We start from the raw sequence: 17,195 nt of genomic DNA on the forward strand, positions 1-17,195 counted from the left end.
AATCACAACAATAATCAAAAGCCTTAAGAAGGAGAAATACACATAAATAGGGAAAAACATAATGCCATTTGAAAGTTCCACATGATCCTGTACAGTGAGGCACAACATATCCTCTTGCTGGAGCAACAATAATCTATCCTCAAACACCAAGGATTTACTCATCTTGTTGGAGAACCAATACAAAACCTCAATGGACAAGTACAAAACTTCTTGTTGGAGCTCAAAATAATTCAAATAGATATAATATGAATAGCATAGTTGGTGTAGGGGCACCACCTATGAAGGCATGTATCAATTTCATGTTGTTTGTCAAATATTCTAGGATGACCCATGGGTCATTGATGTAGTCAGTGTAATAGGAGTGTGATAGGTTTTATCCAAGTGTGGGACAAATTGTCGCTTGGGATCTTGTGGAGAAATTTGGATCAATAAGGGTTACAATGGTCTAAATTGTGAGACCAAGTGACCAAAGAAATATTTGAGTCATTTTTTATGAAATCAAATCATATGTGATAACTTTAGGGTCCTAAGGTATTCCAGAGTCTAAGTTGGTTACAAGGTGCAAAAGTTGTCCATTTGTTGTCATGACATTTTTGCAACTTTGGTTGGCTTTGTACTCCAACAGTTAGTTCATTTCAAAATCAGTTGGAGATGGTTGTGGTCATTGGAGAAGAACCTATAAAGGTCCCAAAGACTGAAATATGTAAGGTTGTTAATAGTTGATGTTAGTTGGAGCATAATACAAGCATCAAAAGTGTTAGAATTTCTTAGTACTGTAGACACCTAAAATTTTATCATTGATCATGTACTATTTATTCGTCTACTTGATTAAATAATTCTTTAATTCTTTAATTAATTTAATTAATTATTTCTTCTAATTTCATATTTCCTCATATCTTACTAATTATTCTATTTTCTATTTCTATCATCATTTAATCATTTTAACCATTTTCTAATGTTAATTAAATATTTATTATTTAATTAATTGTGATTAATTCCCCAATTTAAATAATATTTATTATTTAAATAAATTAATTCTCAATTTCTATCTCCAATCATCTAATCATTCAACCCTTTTCTAAATATTAATTATTTAATTAATTATGATTTAATTCCTTTAATTTAAATAATCTTTATTATTTAATTAAATTTTATTTCTAAATAATTAAATAGTTTCTTTAAATTATTTAATTAACTAATTATTTCTTCTAATTCTATTTCCAAATCCCTAAATTCTAATTTCATTTAATTTCATGAATTCTTCTATTTAATTAAATAGTTTCTTTAAATTATTTAATTAACTAATTAATTCTTCTAGTTACATGTGCATGATTTCAAAAACCAAATTGAAAATCAAAGTCAAGTTCTAAATATATTCAAATACTAAATTGAATTAAAATAAATTCAATTATTTGAATAAATTTCATGCAAAGATTAAATTGAAAATATAAGTTAAAATGCAAGCACATGCTAAATTAATTAATTCAATCAATTAATTAATTAAATCATTTATCTCTTCAACTTCTATTTCCATCTTTTAGTTAGCTTTTTCTAAATTAAGCTTTCTTTGTCATCTTCTTTATTTCCTCCAATCATCCTTTTTCTTCCTTCAGTTAGTTTTTTCTCAATCAATTGACTCAATTAATCTATTCAATCTATTTTGTTTCACCTCCAAGTCAGCAGTTCAACTATCAATTTTCATTTGAGCTCACCTGAGTTCCACCTCTTGATCAATTTATTCCACCTTTTAATCAATCTCATCCAAAAATCTATAAATTGAGCATTCAATCTCGTCCTCCTCCTCCTCAATCTTGGACAATTACTCTATAATCATAAACTTTGAATCTTTGTGTCACTTGGAGGTTGCCAGCGCAATATCTAAGAGCCATCATACCATAGAGAAGAGAAGAGCAATGGAAGTTATACGCAGTCATGGAATAGGGAGTTTTGATCGATTTCTTTTATATTTCATATTTCTGGTTATTGTGTTATTTCATTGTATGTTTGTTAGAATTCTTTGATTAGATAGGGATTCGTGATTTCCCTTTATTTTTAATTGATATTTGAATAAGATGAGTTTTACATGCGATATTTTGGTGAACCCGACGTGAATCAACAACTAATTTACCTTCTCTGTTCTTTGTGTAATTTTTGCAGGTCGTACGGATTTTTCTTCTTTTTTATAGATTTTGCATGAATTTTGAGAACAGATATTTCATCACGCAATCGTGCTTACATCGTCACCCAATCGCATAGACAGTGCTACGCATTCGACCCCTCGGGGTCACGCATTTGCTTTGATAGGGTTACGCAATTGCCCTTTCCAGGTCACGCAATCGCCCTTACCAGATCACGCATTCACAGGGAAAATTGTTGTTTAATTTTTTATTTTGTCTGTTATTTGATCTATCTAATTCTGTTTAAATTTGGGTTAATTTGGAAACAAATTACTTCTATTTCATGATTTCATTATAACAGTTTATGGCAAGAAAAGTATAGTTTAGGATTTCAGGTGCAATAAGGACGAAAGAACAAAGAAGATAGACCAAACGCTATCAAAAGTTTCTCTAAGAAGAAAATAAAATACAAGATTCAGAAGAACATCTGGCCTTTGATAGATATAACAGCTTAGTTCTTTCTTATCAAGTTAAATATGATCTAATCAATATTGAATGGATGATGAGAGATTTGGCTAGGGCCTCACAATTGGTTTTGTAGGTTGTTGATTGGGTTTAGTTTTATTTTTTTATTTTTTTATTTTTTTTGTTGTCTTCCTGTCTGTCATGCAATCGACCTGTTATTATTACACAATCTATCTGTTATCATCATGCATTCGGTCTGTTAGAATTACACATATGCTTTGTTAGGTTCATGCATTTGATTTGTAAGTATCACGCGATCGCACAGGTATTGTCATGCATTCGCTTCTATCAAATTTTGGGTTTTTGTTTTCTGTTGGTTTGATTTTACTACTAATCTCCTGTTTATAGCCTATGGCGGATTTACAAAAAGAATTAGATTAGTATTAGATCAGTTGGATGCATCATCTAACACTTCATCTTTTGGTGCTTAAAATCAACAATAGTTAAAATGGACATGCATGGATAATCTCACACTTCGTTGTTTGGTGCTTAAAATAAACATGGGCTAAAATTGACATGCATGTATCTCACACTTTGTCTTTTGGTTCTTAAAATCAACAAATGGTTAAAATTGACATGTATGCCTTCATATTTTGATTTGGTGTTTAAAAATGGACATGCACATGCATATTCAACACCTTAATTTGGGCTATAAAATGAATGTGAATTAGGTTGCATTAGATTAAATCATATTTCTTTTTTCTTAAGGTAAATAATTTTTATCGTGTTTGGGGTGGATCTACTATTGCATTAACTAACTTTCCACCTGCCTTCGGGGTCTTGGGAGAAAGGAAGGAGGTGACAACAACATCCAATTTTTATTGTATTCTATGTAGTGAGGGGTATCTTTGACTGGGGATTTCATCACCCCACAGAGGTACTTTGAATTGGGATGTGTTGGGGATATCATCTCTCCCAGCATACTCTCGAGCGGGTTTTTCGAGCTGCTATATAAATATACTGGTTAGGCAACTAGCGTGTTGAGTGAATTCGACGTATGTGGGGGCCTTCCCTACACCGATAAGCTCAACCAAAGTCTTAAGTGGCTTTCTCTAAGAATCCATCGTTGGATCGGGACCCCTCAAAACCTAATACTACGAACCAATTTAGTTGCCAAAAATCCTACATTCAGTGATTCTGGGAGTGCGGATCGTACCCCATAGATACCCTTCATGTACCTTACACTATGATACATAAATCCCTCGGCTATAAGATCTTCAGATCTTCGGGGTAAGAGAGACTGGCATGCTCAAGAAGTGTGTGTCGTGGACTGGAGCTCGTGTTGTCTAACTCTCTATCTGTTCGTTTTGTTTCAGTATTTTATTGTAAGGGCCTCATTGAATGATATCCACTTTCCAACCTAAGATTGTTTTACATTATTTTTTATGTATCATTGTGTTAGACCAGTATTGAGTCAGTCCTTTGGGCTATTTCAGGCCCTATCCTACGTATCTCTAAATTTTCTGAGATAGTGTGAAAATTGAGTCAATCAGCTATACATACCTCCAAGCAATTGTTCTCGGATTTGGAAAACTACAAAAAAAACTTGTCATACACATGAAGTTATAGAAAAAAAAGTCCATTTTGAAACCAAAAACTCAAAAGTTTAACATACTTGTGACCCTAGGAAGTCCTTACATTTACATAGTCCCACTTACATCCTTGCTATCATCCTAAGTTCTTGCATAGTCCTCATTTATGTCCTTACTATCTTCCATCATCCTCATATAAGTCCTTATCTAGACCTCATATATGTTTGTCTTAGTCCATCATCATTTGCATAATCATCCTAGAAAGTCATACCCCAAACGTCCAAAACACAATCAGAGGATCAATCAAACTCAACCTCAACTCAAATAAGCTGGTCAAGTTCAATCAAACATTGTCAGATTTAGAGAAATGGAGAAAATATCTTACATGTTGTGATCCTAGGTCCAAACCAAACAAGAAAACATCATGGATCGGAATTATACATTTCATAGGGAAGGTGGAGGATTCATCCCTTCCATTCCCATTCCATCGCCATCCATAGAAACCTTGGCTCAACAAATCAAGACTTTGCAACAACAAGTGACAGACACAGCTAGTCCTGACAACCATAGGGGCTGGTTAGAAAACATGATGAGAGAAGTGATGATCACGAGGGGGTCAGTATCAGACCAACCTTCTTCTTCTGGTGAGACCATTCAAACATGTCAACCTTCATTCTTAAACAAAATCGTTCCTACCTCAATTTACCAACATTAGAGTGATGTAAACCATCTTTTTCTTTCAACCCACTATATCAATCATACCAATCACATCAACCCAACATTCAAAGTACCCCTTTCAACCAAAATCAAACCCCATTCAACCAAAGTCCAAATCAAAATTCACATCAACCCAAGATTCAAAGTACCTCTTTCAACCAAAATCAAACCCATTTCAACCAAAGTCCAAATAAAAACTCACACCAACCTAGTTACATTCAAACCCCTTTCAACCAAAGTCCAAATCAAAATTCATTTAACCAAAATCAAACATCTTTCACCCAAAATCATACTCCTTTCAACCAAAATCAAACCCCATTCAACCAAAGTCCAAAACAAAATTCACACAAATCCAATCAAACATCTTTCAACCAAAATCAAACCCCTTTTAACCAAAGTCCAAATCAAAATTCATTCAACCAAAATCAAACATCTTTCACCCAAAATCATACTCCTTTCACCCAAAATCAAATCCCTTTCAACCAAAGCCTAGATCAACCATATTTATCCACCATTTCATCATCCCTTGAATTCACACAAGACCAATCCATGTCATCTCTATCTAAAAACACAACCTCCCAAGGGCTATCCATCATACAAATCCAATCTAATTCAATTCATGATTCAAAGTATCTCATTCAAAATCCTTTCTCATCAAGTCAAAATACTGAAACATTCCAATAATCTCCCATGCATTTCCAAACTCCTTCCTCATGTCAAGAGGATGATCCAAAATCAAAAGAAATGAGTCTTGAAACAAATAAAGATCAAGAACAACCACTTCCATCCTACCCAATTTTTGATCAAGATCCCACCAACCAAGAATCTTATGATGATCCCTTCACTCTTTTCTATTCCATTCATAATCAAACCCTTCCATCTCAAGAAGAAAGTGTCCTTTCAAGTTCCATCCAATGTCCACCTCCTAAGCAAGATCATGATAGTCCTTCCATCCTCCCTAATAATCCCTTTACAAACCAAGATCAAATCATACCTTTACCTTCATGTCCTAAACAAGATCCCATTATTTCTCCAAATCCTGATCAAGGTCCCTCCATCCCTTCATCTCCATGTCATAGTCCTCCATGTTCTTCACAATGTTCCCTCTCAAATAAACTTGTCATTTCTCCTAGTCATCCCAATCCCTCTACACAAGTTGTTCATGAGCCCCTTATCAATGAAATCACCAATCCAGAACATACTACACAGAGCAACTTATCGACAATTGTATGTGTGCCATCATCAAATGCCAAAGTGGTGATAGAAACAAGCATGGCACTAGCTAATGAAATCAACACTCAAATTGTTTCATCATCTTATTCATGCACAAGCATAACACTAGCTAATAAGATCAACACTTGGTTGGTTTCATCATCCTCTTCAAGTGCATCAATAAAAATAGGCATAACACCCGCTCATGTCATAACTTCGAAACCAATTTGTCTCATACACTTGCACTTGATAGATTGGGGGCAAGAGAATCTACCACAGTTGGATTTCTTTGAAACTGATAAGGCTATAGCTGAATTCATGGGTTCCAGAGCTAGATTTCCTTACGATGATCCACAAAATCAAAAAACTAATAAAATAAACATTGGAGATTTTGAACATGTAAACCCACCTGAGTCCTTATATCCTATTAGAAAACACATCTTTATCCGACTCTTTAAACAAAGACCAATGAACTACCTACACAAATATTACACCTGAAGGTTGGGTTAGTTTAGGTTTTACTTTCCACATTGCATATCATTTTATACAAACCAATGCATCGCATATAGTCTCTTTCTAAGCACATCATATTCAGAAGTCGCATTCGCAAAATTTCTGCATTTTCATATAGCAGCATCAATAAAATAAGGCAACTATTCAAGTTTATCATTCGTTTGCATTCAAGAGAATCAAGGTTAATCTCCTTTCTAAGATATTCAGACATGAAGTCTTCAAGATCCTAAGGTCATTCATTTTCAACATTACCTTGTGATGATGCTTTACTTATGGTTGGGTAGTAATTTCACTATTTGAGACTTGTTAACCTAAAATATCTCAATTGCTATATCCCAAACACATTAACAAAATCTCCAATTCATTCTAGACACCTAGTTGATCATATGACTAGTGAAAAGTCTAAAATTCTACTTCAACGTCATTGTAATTGTCACACCCAAGTAGGTTTCATTACTTACAAGTCAAGGCAAGAAAATAAAAAGAAAAAAAGCTATGCCAAATTCATCTTAAGGCAAAAGAGAAATGATATATAACTGAAATATCACACATGCAAGTGTGACAAAAATATTAACTATGGGGAACATGCAAGTAATTCCATCAAGGCTATGAACGCCTACTGGCAATGGAACAATATTTGAGAAATTACAGTCTATAACCTCGTCAGAGCTCTAAAAGCTTGCTGGCAGCGAGGCTCTATTTAGGATGCTTATGAAGTTAGGATAATCCATGTAGCTATTCATATAGGATGGTAAGGATCTTTAGTGAACACAAGAGCAGGAATTAACTCATCTGCACACACATGGGCAAAAGAAGATCAAATTTTCAAGAACCAATGGGGAAGTTTTTCACGTCTCCATTTGAAAATCCTAGTCACTAAGTGTGTTGATTTGAATGATCCTCGGAACCTTAGGGATTGATTGACCATTTATCTATGAAATGTTTTGCACCTTCATTGTCAATTGGTGTATTACAAATGCTAAAAAAAACACAGTCAACCTTGTTCAAATAGGAAAGGCATCTTCATCATGCATATTATATTCACATAGGTCATGTCAAAAATTCATTGTCTCCACATACATTCTGTAGATCATCATATCATATAGATATGCACACTAGGGGCATAACTAAAAAATCATATAAAGTCCTGAAAAAATCCAAAAACAATGAAAAAATCCAAAAAATCCAAAAAACATTGAAAATTTTTAAATCCAAAAACATTGAAAAACTCAAAATCCAAAAACATCTGCAAAATGTCTTGAAAAAATCAATCAAAAACATTCAAATGTCGTCTACATAATCCAAAAATATCAAAAAAGCTCTTGGAAAACAACAAAAAATAAAAAAAATCAATCAATTAAAAAACTTGCAATAAAATATCTCGCAAGAAACAAATACCCTAGCAGATATCTAGCAAACACTTCACACGAAGTTAACAAAGGATACGACTATCCAGTCAAACATTTGCAATCAACTGATCAAACTATCTTATCAATCATATCATATCCATATCAAAGTGATCATTATCTTGTCTTAAACAGAAGAGGATACACTCGAAATCAGACAGGTTAGTCTTAAACGGGGTCCACAAATTTCTAAGATCAGACATTATCAACCATCACATCAAGCAACTGAGAACGAAGGCACAAGGTCAGTATAGCTGCTAAATTTTATCTGGGTTAGTCTTTATCTTTTATCATTTGGTGACAGATTATGCTCCTATGCTACTCAAGGATGTCCACAAGTGACTAGAGGAGCTATGATGGGCATTATCTTTTTCTTTGTTTGCTGCTTGTCTGCTACGTGTTTGTTTCTTCAATGAAATATCTTTACATCTTGATTCCTTATACCCTGATGTGCTAAGCTTCATTGTTACATAACAAGGCTCAGTGATGAATACATATTGCGCAATAAATAATGACACGGGTTCGTGATTCCTTCAATTTCATTTTCATTTTCATCTCATCTGTTTATTGCTAGTTTGTTGATTCTTCTCTCATTGTCTCTTTCTTAATCATTTTCTATCATCTAACATTGTTCTATTTCATTCTAAGGTTCATTCTCTCATATTCTATCTCAATATCATCTTCACATCACCTATCTCTATCTCTAATCAACTAACCATTCTTCTATCTTTCATCTCACATTCTTCTTTTTTCGAGAGATCATTCATGTCTTTAATGCACAAACAATCTCTCGAGGGGGCATTACACCCTAAGTATTACCAAGGCATACTGGGGCATAATTTTTTTCATTTTCTTTGAAACAACATCATTTTGACATTGTCTTAAAGAGGGGCAAATGTAGACACCTAAAATTATCTCATTGATCATGTACTAATTATTCGTCTACTCGATTAAATAATTATTTAATCAATTTAATTAATTATTTCTTCTAATTTTATATTTCCTCATCATCTTACTAATTATTCTATTTTCTATTTCTATCATCATTTAATCATTTTAACCATTTTCTAATGTTAATTAAATATTTACTATTTAATTAATTGTGATTAATTCCCCAATTTAAATAATCTTTATTATTTAAATAAATTAATTCTCAATTTCTATCTCCAATCATCTAATCATTCAAAACTTTTCTAAATATTAATTAAATATTTATTATTTAATTAATTATGATTTAGTTCCTTTAATTTAAATAATCTTTATTATTTAATTAAATTCTATTTGTAAATAATTAAATAGTTTCTTTAAATTATTTAATTAACTAATTATTTCTTCTAATTCTATTTCCAAATCCCTAAATTCTAATTTCATTTAATTTCATGAATTCTTCTATTTAATTAAATAGTTCCTTTAAATTAATTAATTAATTAATTAATTCTTCTAGTTACATGTGCATGATTTCAAAAACCAAAATGAAAATCAAAGTCAAGTTCTAAATATATTCAAATACTAAATTGAATTAAAATAAATTCAATTATTTGAATAAATTTCATGCAAAGATTAAATTGAAAATCTAAATTAAAATGCAAGCACATGCTAAATTAATTAATTCAATCAATCAATTAATTAAATCATTTATCTCTTCAACTTCTATTTCCATCTTTTAGTTAGCTTTTTCTAAATTAAGCTTTCTTTGTCATCTTCTTTATTTCCCCCAATCATCCTTTTTCTTCCTTCAGTTAGTTTTTTCTAAATCAATTGACTCAATTAATCTATTCAATTGTAATGCCCCTACCCTAGTCGGACTTGTAAAACCCGTTTGACCTTGGTTGACTTCCTATGTGGCATTCTTGAATGGTAGGTTAACTGTGATACAATGTGTAGTTTAGATAATATAAATAATTATGCATACTTATTATTGTGCTCTTGCGTCGATTCTTGTGTAAATGTAATTGTTTCCTAACTCTTGTGATAAATCTTGAGCTAACGCTCTCATTGAATATGTATATGTATATGTATATGTATGCTTGCATGAATTCATGGGTGCAGGAGATTGCAGGTACAACACCGCCTAGGGCGAGGTTCATCTCCTTTGGGATTTGCAGGGTTGAGTATACCTCCTTCATCCTTAGAATTCGGAGTTGGTGGTCATAAAACTCTCGTCTTGCCTTAGCCATGGTCAGGTGAGCATTGTGTGTGGTTCGTGGGGCTTTCTTTTCATTGGGTTGTGTGTCGTGTGATTTGGTGGACTTCCTCGATTTGTGTGCCTTGCGTGGGGTAAGTGGAGTTTGTTATCCTAAGTATTCAATTCAATTTAATGTGTGGATATACGCATTAGTAATGTCAAAAATTTAAAATAGGTAGTTTTCTTTTATACGATTAATCGTTAATTTAAAGAGATGGCTTTAATTATTATTGTAGCAAGCTTAAAGCATTTAAATTGAAATAATGTGTTCATTTATGCATTAAAAGTTGAGGAATTAAAATAAATAGATTTCTTTCATGAGATTAGTCATTAATTAAAAAGGTCGCTTTATTATGTTATAGCGAGTCAATTTAATAGTTACTTTTAATAATAATGAATTTAATGAGTTATGCATTTTAGAAAGGAAAGATTTAAAGTCATTTGGGAAATAGAAATAAATTTATCATTTTCGCATTTTGGAATAGAAAGGGTAAATTTTATTATTTAAAAGAAATTATTATTTTCTTTACTTGTAAAGTTGATATAGTATTAAGGATCGATTTTTGGAATTTAAATTAATTTAAATACCTCACCCTTGTTAACAATTCAAAATATAAATGTAGGCCTAAATTGATATTGAGAGATTAAAATTAGAATTAAATAAGAAATAGAAGCATGTTAATTTTAATTAGAATAAAACAAGTTAGATTTATTGAGTAGTGGAAAATAATGATTTCCATTTTCATGTTTCTTTTACTTTCAAAAAAAATAAATGCTTAAATTCGAAATTGAAAATTAGGGCAAAAAGGAGGTTTCTCATTTAACCTAGTTTTTGAATATTTTTGGGGGGTTCTTTCTTGGGAGCTTTTTGGAAAAAAATGGAGATGGGGGAAATTTTTGGAAAAATGGAGATTTGCTTTGAGTTGCAGGTGGAGCTCTTCATCAAAACTCTTCCCGGAATGCGTTTGGAGGTAAGATTCCAACCTAACCTCTTGTTTATTTGTTGGATAAAAAAAAAAGGGTGTTTGAATGTTCTCCATGAAATGCTGGAAAAAGAAATGATAATGCCCATGAAAGTCATTAAGATTCAGTTTCAGTTTTGAAAGCTTGGTTGTTCTTGGATTCAAGATTTGTCATGGCTTCTTGGACATTTTGGAAGGAGAAAATCTTCCCCATACTCTGCTTGAACATTCTGAAGAAAAAAAGGGAAAAGGAGAAACTGTTAAAAAACCCCTTTTATTTTGACTGTAAATACAAAAAAAAAAAAGTATATCAAACTGTTATTTTCATTATTTCTTTAGTCATGTGTTCTTTATTTAAAAAAAAAAATTATTTTAAAATGGGGCGATTGGGGTTTGGCGGGTGGAGGAGCCGAGGCTCAACTCGCGCTGCCACATTCCCCCCCCCCCCCCCCATTTCTCTCTCTCCCCGCGGCTTGTAGTCTCCCTGCATCCACATTGTGGGCCACAGGGTCCTGCATCCACAATGTGGGCCGCAGGAGACCTGCGTCCACACTGTGGGCCGCAGGGAGACCTACGACCACAGTGCAGCTCGCAAGGCCTGCGTCCACACTGTGGGCCGCAGGAAACCTACGACCACAGTGTGGTTTCGCAGGGCCTGCGTCCACACTATGGGCCGCAGGTTAGGGTTTACTATAAAAAAAAATATAAATAAATTTTGTTTTATTTATTTTTATATATATATTTTTTGTTGTTGTTAAAAAAATTAATATATAATATTGACATTTATAAAATGAAAGAAAAATGTCATGGGGAAGTATAAAAGAAGTTTGTAATATATTGGTAGAAAGACCTATTTTAATTGAAATTAGATTTTAAATGTCAAATATATATATATATATATATATATATATATATATATATATATATATATATATATATATATATCGACGTTAAATACAAAGTTTGTGTATATCTAAATTTGTTGATTAAAAAAAAAAAGAAGGGGTATTCATTAATCATGGATTATTAGATTTATATTAGTCAACATTTAATTTTGGGGACCAATTCTAATCGGGGAGTAATCTTTGGGAAAGAGATTAAATATGGTCTTATTTGGAGATCTTTGAAATAATTATACTTTGGTTAACGTTTGGTAATACATGTTAATGAGAAGTTTTCATGGAATATGAATCTAAATTTATGTTCATATATTTTGTTATTACTTCAACGATATGCTAGTAGGATGCATGTAAATTTGGTATCGTATCGATTTTAAAAAAAAAGGTTGTTGTAAGGTTAAGTTCCATATTTGCCTTGTTTTAGAGTGGTGGCAAACCTTGATGTTTTGTTTCAAACCCTGTCACCTAGTTACTTGTGTTGGTCATAGTCGGATTACATTCCCAGTCAGAGTATCAACAATCAATAGAACATGTAATTGTTTCGTAGTGATCAGTTGGATCCACTTCAAAAGGGATCATTATGTAAATTCCAACCGAGGTGTCTATTGTATTTTGGTTGTGTTCGCCTAAGTGGCAAAGATGTAAAAGACTTATAAATTATGTGTTCCTAACGAAATTAAATGCCAGAGGGGTCTTGCAGTTGAGAAGACCCGGAGATGTAGCCCTTTAGGGGTGAACTCCGAGATCATATCTGTGTTATGCGATGTTTTAGCTTCCTTTGCTTCATGCTTTAAGTTATCATGTATGGTTGTTATCTTGTATAAGTGTATGATAGGAAATTAATGAATTTAAATCAAAGTGCATAAAATTATTCATCTTGATAAATATTGTAATCAAATTCATAAGACATTTTAAATTATGATTATGGAAAAGTATTTGAATTATGTTAATTAAAAGAAGTAATAGTAGAAAGAATCTTGCTAGGTTACCATCATTGGATTAACTTGTTATTTAGTATTTTAATTGAATGAATGTGAATGGGAAACAAAGTTAGAATTAATGTTGTAATTTCTAAGTTGAAAAACTAAAGGATGAACACCATATAGATATTTACTTTTTATCTTCTTAAATGAGTATCGCCATGTTAATCCTACTTCACTATATTTGATGAATTTGATTAGTTATTTCATGTTCTAATCTTAACAAATAATCTTTATCAGGTTAATCTTATAAATGGATGAACCCAACTAGCCTTCCATAATTATAACCCAAATAAATGAATTTCTTTATGATTGTTAAATTTGAACTGAAAAGGGAAAGAACTTGTATAGTTGTTATACCTTGATCTTAGTAAATGCATCTCTTCATGTTAACTTCATCTAACTAAAAAGAGTGACATGCAATAAGATAGTTATATTCTAATCCTAATGGAAGAACGTCACTATGAACTTATATTTTAATCTTGTAATAATGAATATCATCTTGCTATCTATAATTTAATTTAAAGGATGAACTCATGTGTTCCTAATACATTTTCACCTTAATGGATTTTAGTCCCTCTATTAGCATTATTAAAACTTCAATGAATGAACCCTATGGCTAATTACATTTTATCCTCCAAAAAAGAATTACAACGCATTAATTGGTTATGCTTGAATTCAAATGATGGAACCTCACTCTATTAATGGAAGTTTAATCCTTAAGGGACGAATCTCATCTTATTAACCATACTTTTAACATTTAAGAAAGATATCAAATGGGGGTGATTATCTTAAAACCAAAATGATTGAACTTCGTATATTAATCACATTGAACCTTAAGGAAGGCCTCTTAAATTAATTAGGTGTTAATGTGCATTGAGTAAATAACCTCACGATGGCCTCCTAACCACCCAAAGTAAATGAACGCTTCCTAAAATTCTATGTTGTCAATTTATCGAACATAATATATATATATCCATGTCTTAAGTATTAACATGTAATTAAGATATCCAGCTTATTGGATCAATTGACGTGAGTTTGAGTTAGGTGTAAGGTTACGTAATCACGTTGGGAAAATCCTTAGGTTTGTTTAGCCTTCCACTGTGTTAGCTAAGTTTCAAATAACTCCAAATTATCTTAATGTTGTAACTTATTATTAACTACTCTTAGTATTATTATATATATAAAAAAAATTTACACTCTATTTGAGTGTTTTTAACTTAAACCCTTAGGGGTTTCCTGGCGGGGAATTACATCAATCTATTATGTTTCACCTCCAAGTCAGTAGTTCAATTATCAATTTGCATGTGAGCTCACCTGAGTTCCACCTCTTGGTCAATTTGTTCCACCTTTTAATCAATCTCATCCAAAAATCTATAAATTGAGCATTCAATCTCCTCCTCCTCCTCCTCCTCAATCTTGGACAATTACTCTATAATCACGAGCTTTGAATCTTTGTGTCACTTGCAGGTTGTTAGCGCAATATCTTAGAGCCATCATACCATAGAGAAGAGAAGAGCAATGGAAGTTATACGCAGTCATGGAATAGGGAGTTTTGATCAATTTCTTTTATAATTCATATTTCTGGTTATTGTGTTATTTCATTGTATGTTTGTTAGAATTCTTTGATTAGATAGGGATTCATGATTTCCCTTTATTTCTAATTGATATTTGAATAAGATGAATTTTACATGCGACAAGTATCATCTAATTTTTTGTTGATTCAACATTGAAGGTGGATTGGTAAGTATGATTATGATATAGGTCCTCAAACTATAGTTACTTACCTTTCTTTTACAAGTGGTTTGAAGTCTTGAAGTGATCTATGTTCTGTTTGGCAAGCAATTCTTTATCGGGTGGTCTGAAACCCTTAAAACTGTAGGTTTTGAGTAATGTAATGGACTTTGGCCTATTAATTCTCAGTCATGAATATTGAAACTATGGAATATGATAGGCCTCTATATGATAGGTAAAAATATAGTGCCCAAAGTTTTCTCTAACATTCTAGTGTGTTTGATGAATAATCCATAGGTTTGACATCATCATGTGACAAACCGGTTGAATAAGGATAGTACATGCAAATTGAGTTGCAGAGCACAAGGAAGGGGTTTGAATGTTGTAGAAGATCTTTTTGGAGGTTGATATATAAAATTCCATGGTCAGAGAAATTCATCAAGCAGGAGGATCATACAAGATTTTGGAAACTGTCCAGTCAAGAAGGCCTAATGGCCCTATTAGGTTAGTTGGTGAAGTATAGGTTGGGATATATGCAAATTGGCTTGGAACCTAAAAGTGAGATATTGTTGAGAACTCCCAAAAGGGTGTCTAGAAATATAATTTGTTTTTCTAGATCCTTTGGGAATCCAAATTTATTAATCGATTACCCCAAAAGGAGGCCTAATTGTAATTAGGTATGTCTATGAGCAAGTGAGTCAATATTGATGGTATAGAGATTATAGACCATGAAATCCTATTTTATTTGTGTCAAGGTGTTGTATGAACACCCCTCCAAGGGTTGTTGTGTTGGATTGGTCAAGTGGGCCTTTCAAACCCCTAAATCCTAGTAGTATCTCACTCATGTAAGCAAAGGTGTGTGTAGTCACTCAATACTTGTGAGTGTTTTTTTGTTTGGAAGGGGACATATTGGAGCCTTTGAGTCTCCCAAGTTATTTCTAAGTGACATTGAACTATAGATTGACTTGGTGTTGTGTAGGACCCTTTGGTGGTAGGGTTTTGGTTGAGTTATGAACCATAGAGTTTTATTGGTTCAAGGTTATCCTTTCAATCTAATACCTCCTCATCAATAGTTCCCCAAAACCTCAATACACATCACAACATGCCTCTGGTAAAAAGCTAGAATCAAGAAAACTGATCAAAATTGCCAAAAACCTCAAAAACATAGTGAAAATGCAAACTGGCACATATGACCAGTACTCTGGTGCATATGACCTATACAACGGTGCATATGACACTTAAATAAGCACATTTGACAATTCTTTTAGCTCATATGACATTTATTCTAGCGCATATGAAACAATAAGCTAGAAAACTCAGAAACAGAAAAATACACTCACAGACGACCCAAAAACCCACTAAGGAAAGAAAATTGAATTCTAAAACCATCCACAAAGATGTAGTGACATTAAAAACACAATATTCAAGGATAAATTCAATCAATTAACCAACCATATACTCAAAATCATTCAAAAATTGTCACAGTGACTCCTGATAACACACAAAGGGAAAACTCTCAAATCGAACAAATGAAATCAAGTTCTGAGAGTGCAATCAATTCTAAAAATCATAAGGGATTGTGGAAAACCAATTAACACCATCAATTGACCCAAAACAATGCAACCAAACAACCAATAAAAATATATTTTGCGTGCAATGTCGTTCACGACAATTACAAACAAATAATCCAATATAAGAGAAATTAAGGAAGCATATAAAATCTAATCCACAAAATTTTAATAACTTATATATTCATATACCTATTTATACCATTATTCCTTTTCCATTTGCAAAAATAATACACCCATTCTCACAAACAACATTCAAACATAGAGAATACACTTCTTTTCTGGAAATAAAATTGCAAGAGATCCAGATCTTCCAACTTGGAATTAGGAGTGATGGTAAAGACAAATTCGAAGTAGAGAAAAATCTTGAATCAATCCACGAGCGTTCCCCAATCCAAAATCCAAGAAAGAACTCCAAAATCAGAGAAAACCAGTCCAGAAACTAACCTGGCAACATTCACAAGAAACCCAATAAATAGAAAAATTAAAACAAAACTATAGGAAAAAGCTGATCAATCAAAATATTCAATTAAACTATAAAATATACCTACCAAACATAAATTTGAGGCAAATAATATAAAATAATATTATCTACTTAACCCCACAAAATTATCCAATAAAATAATAAGGTAGGTAAACTCTATAATATTTATCCACCCAATTAGTAACAAGAGGATATACATTAATAATATAATATTTATTAATAAATAATACATCAAAGCTTAATAAAATAAATCAAGGGCATACAAATAAATGCTCTAATTAAATATAAAACCAATAATATAAATAAATAAACAAACAATTAAATAATAATATCCTCACAATCACAACTCCCAAGAGGCCAA

Source organism: Cryptomeria japonica, chromosome 1, assembly GCF_030272615.1.
Source record: "Cryptomeria japonica chromosome 1, Sugi_1.0, whole genome shotgun sequence".
Lineage (NCBI taxonomy): Eukaryota > Viridiplantae > Streptophyta > Pinopsida > Cupressales > Cupressaceae > Cryptomeria > Cryptomeria japonica.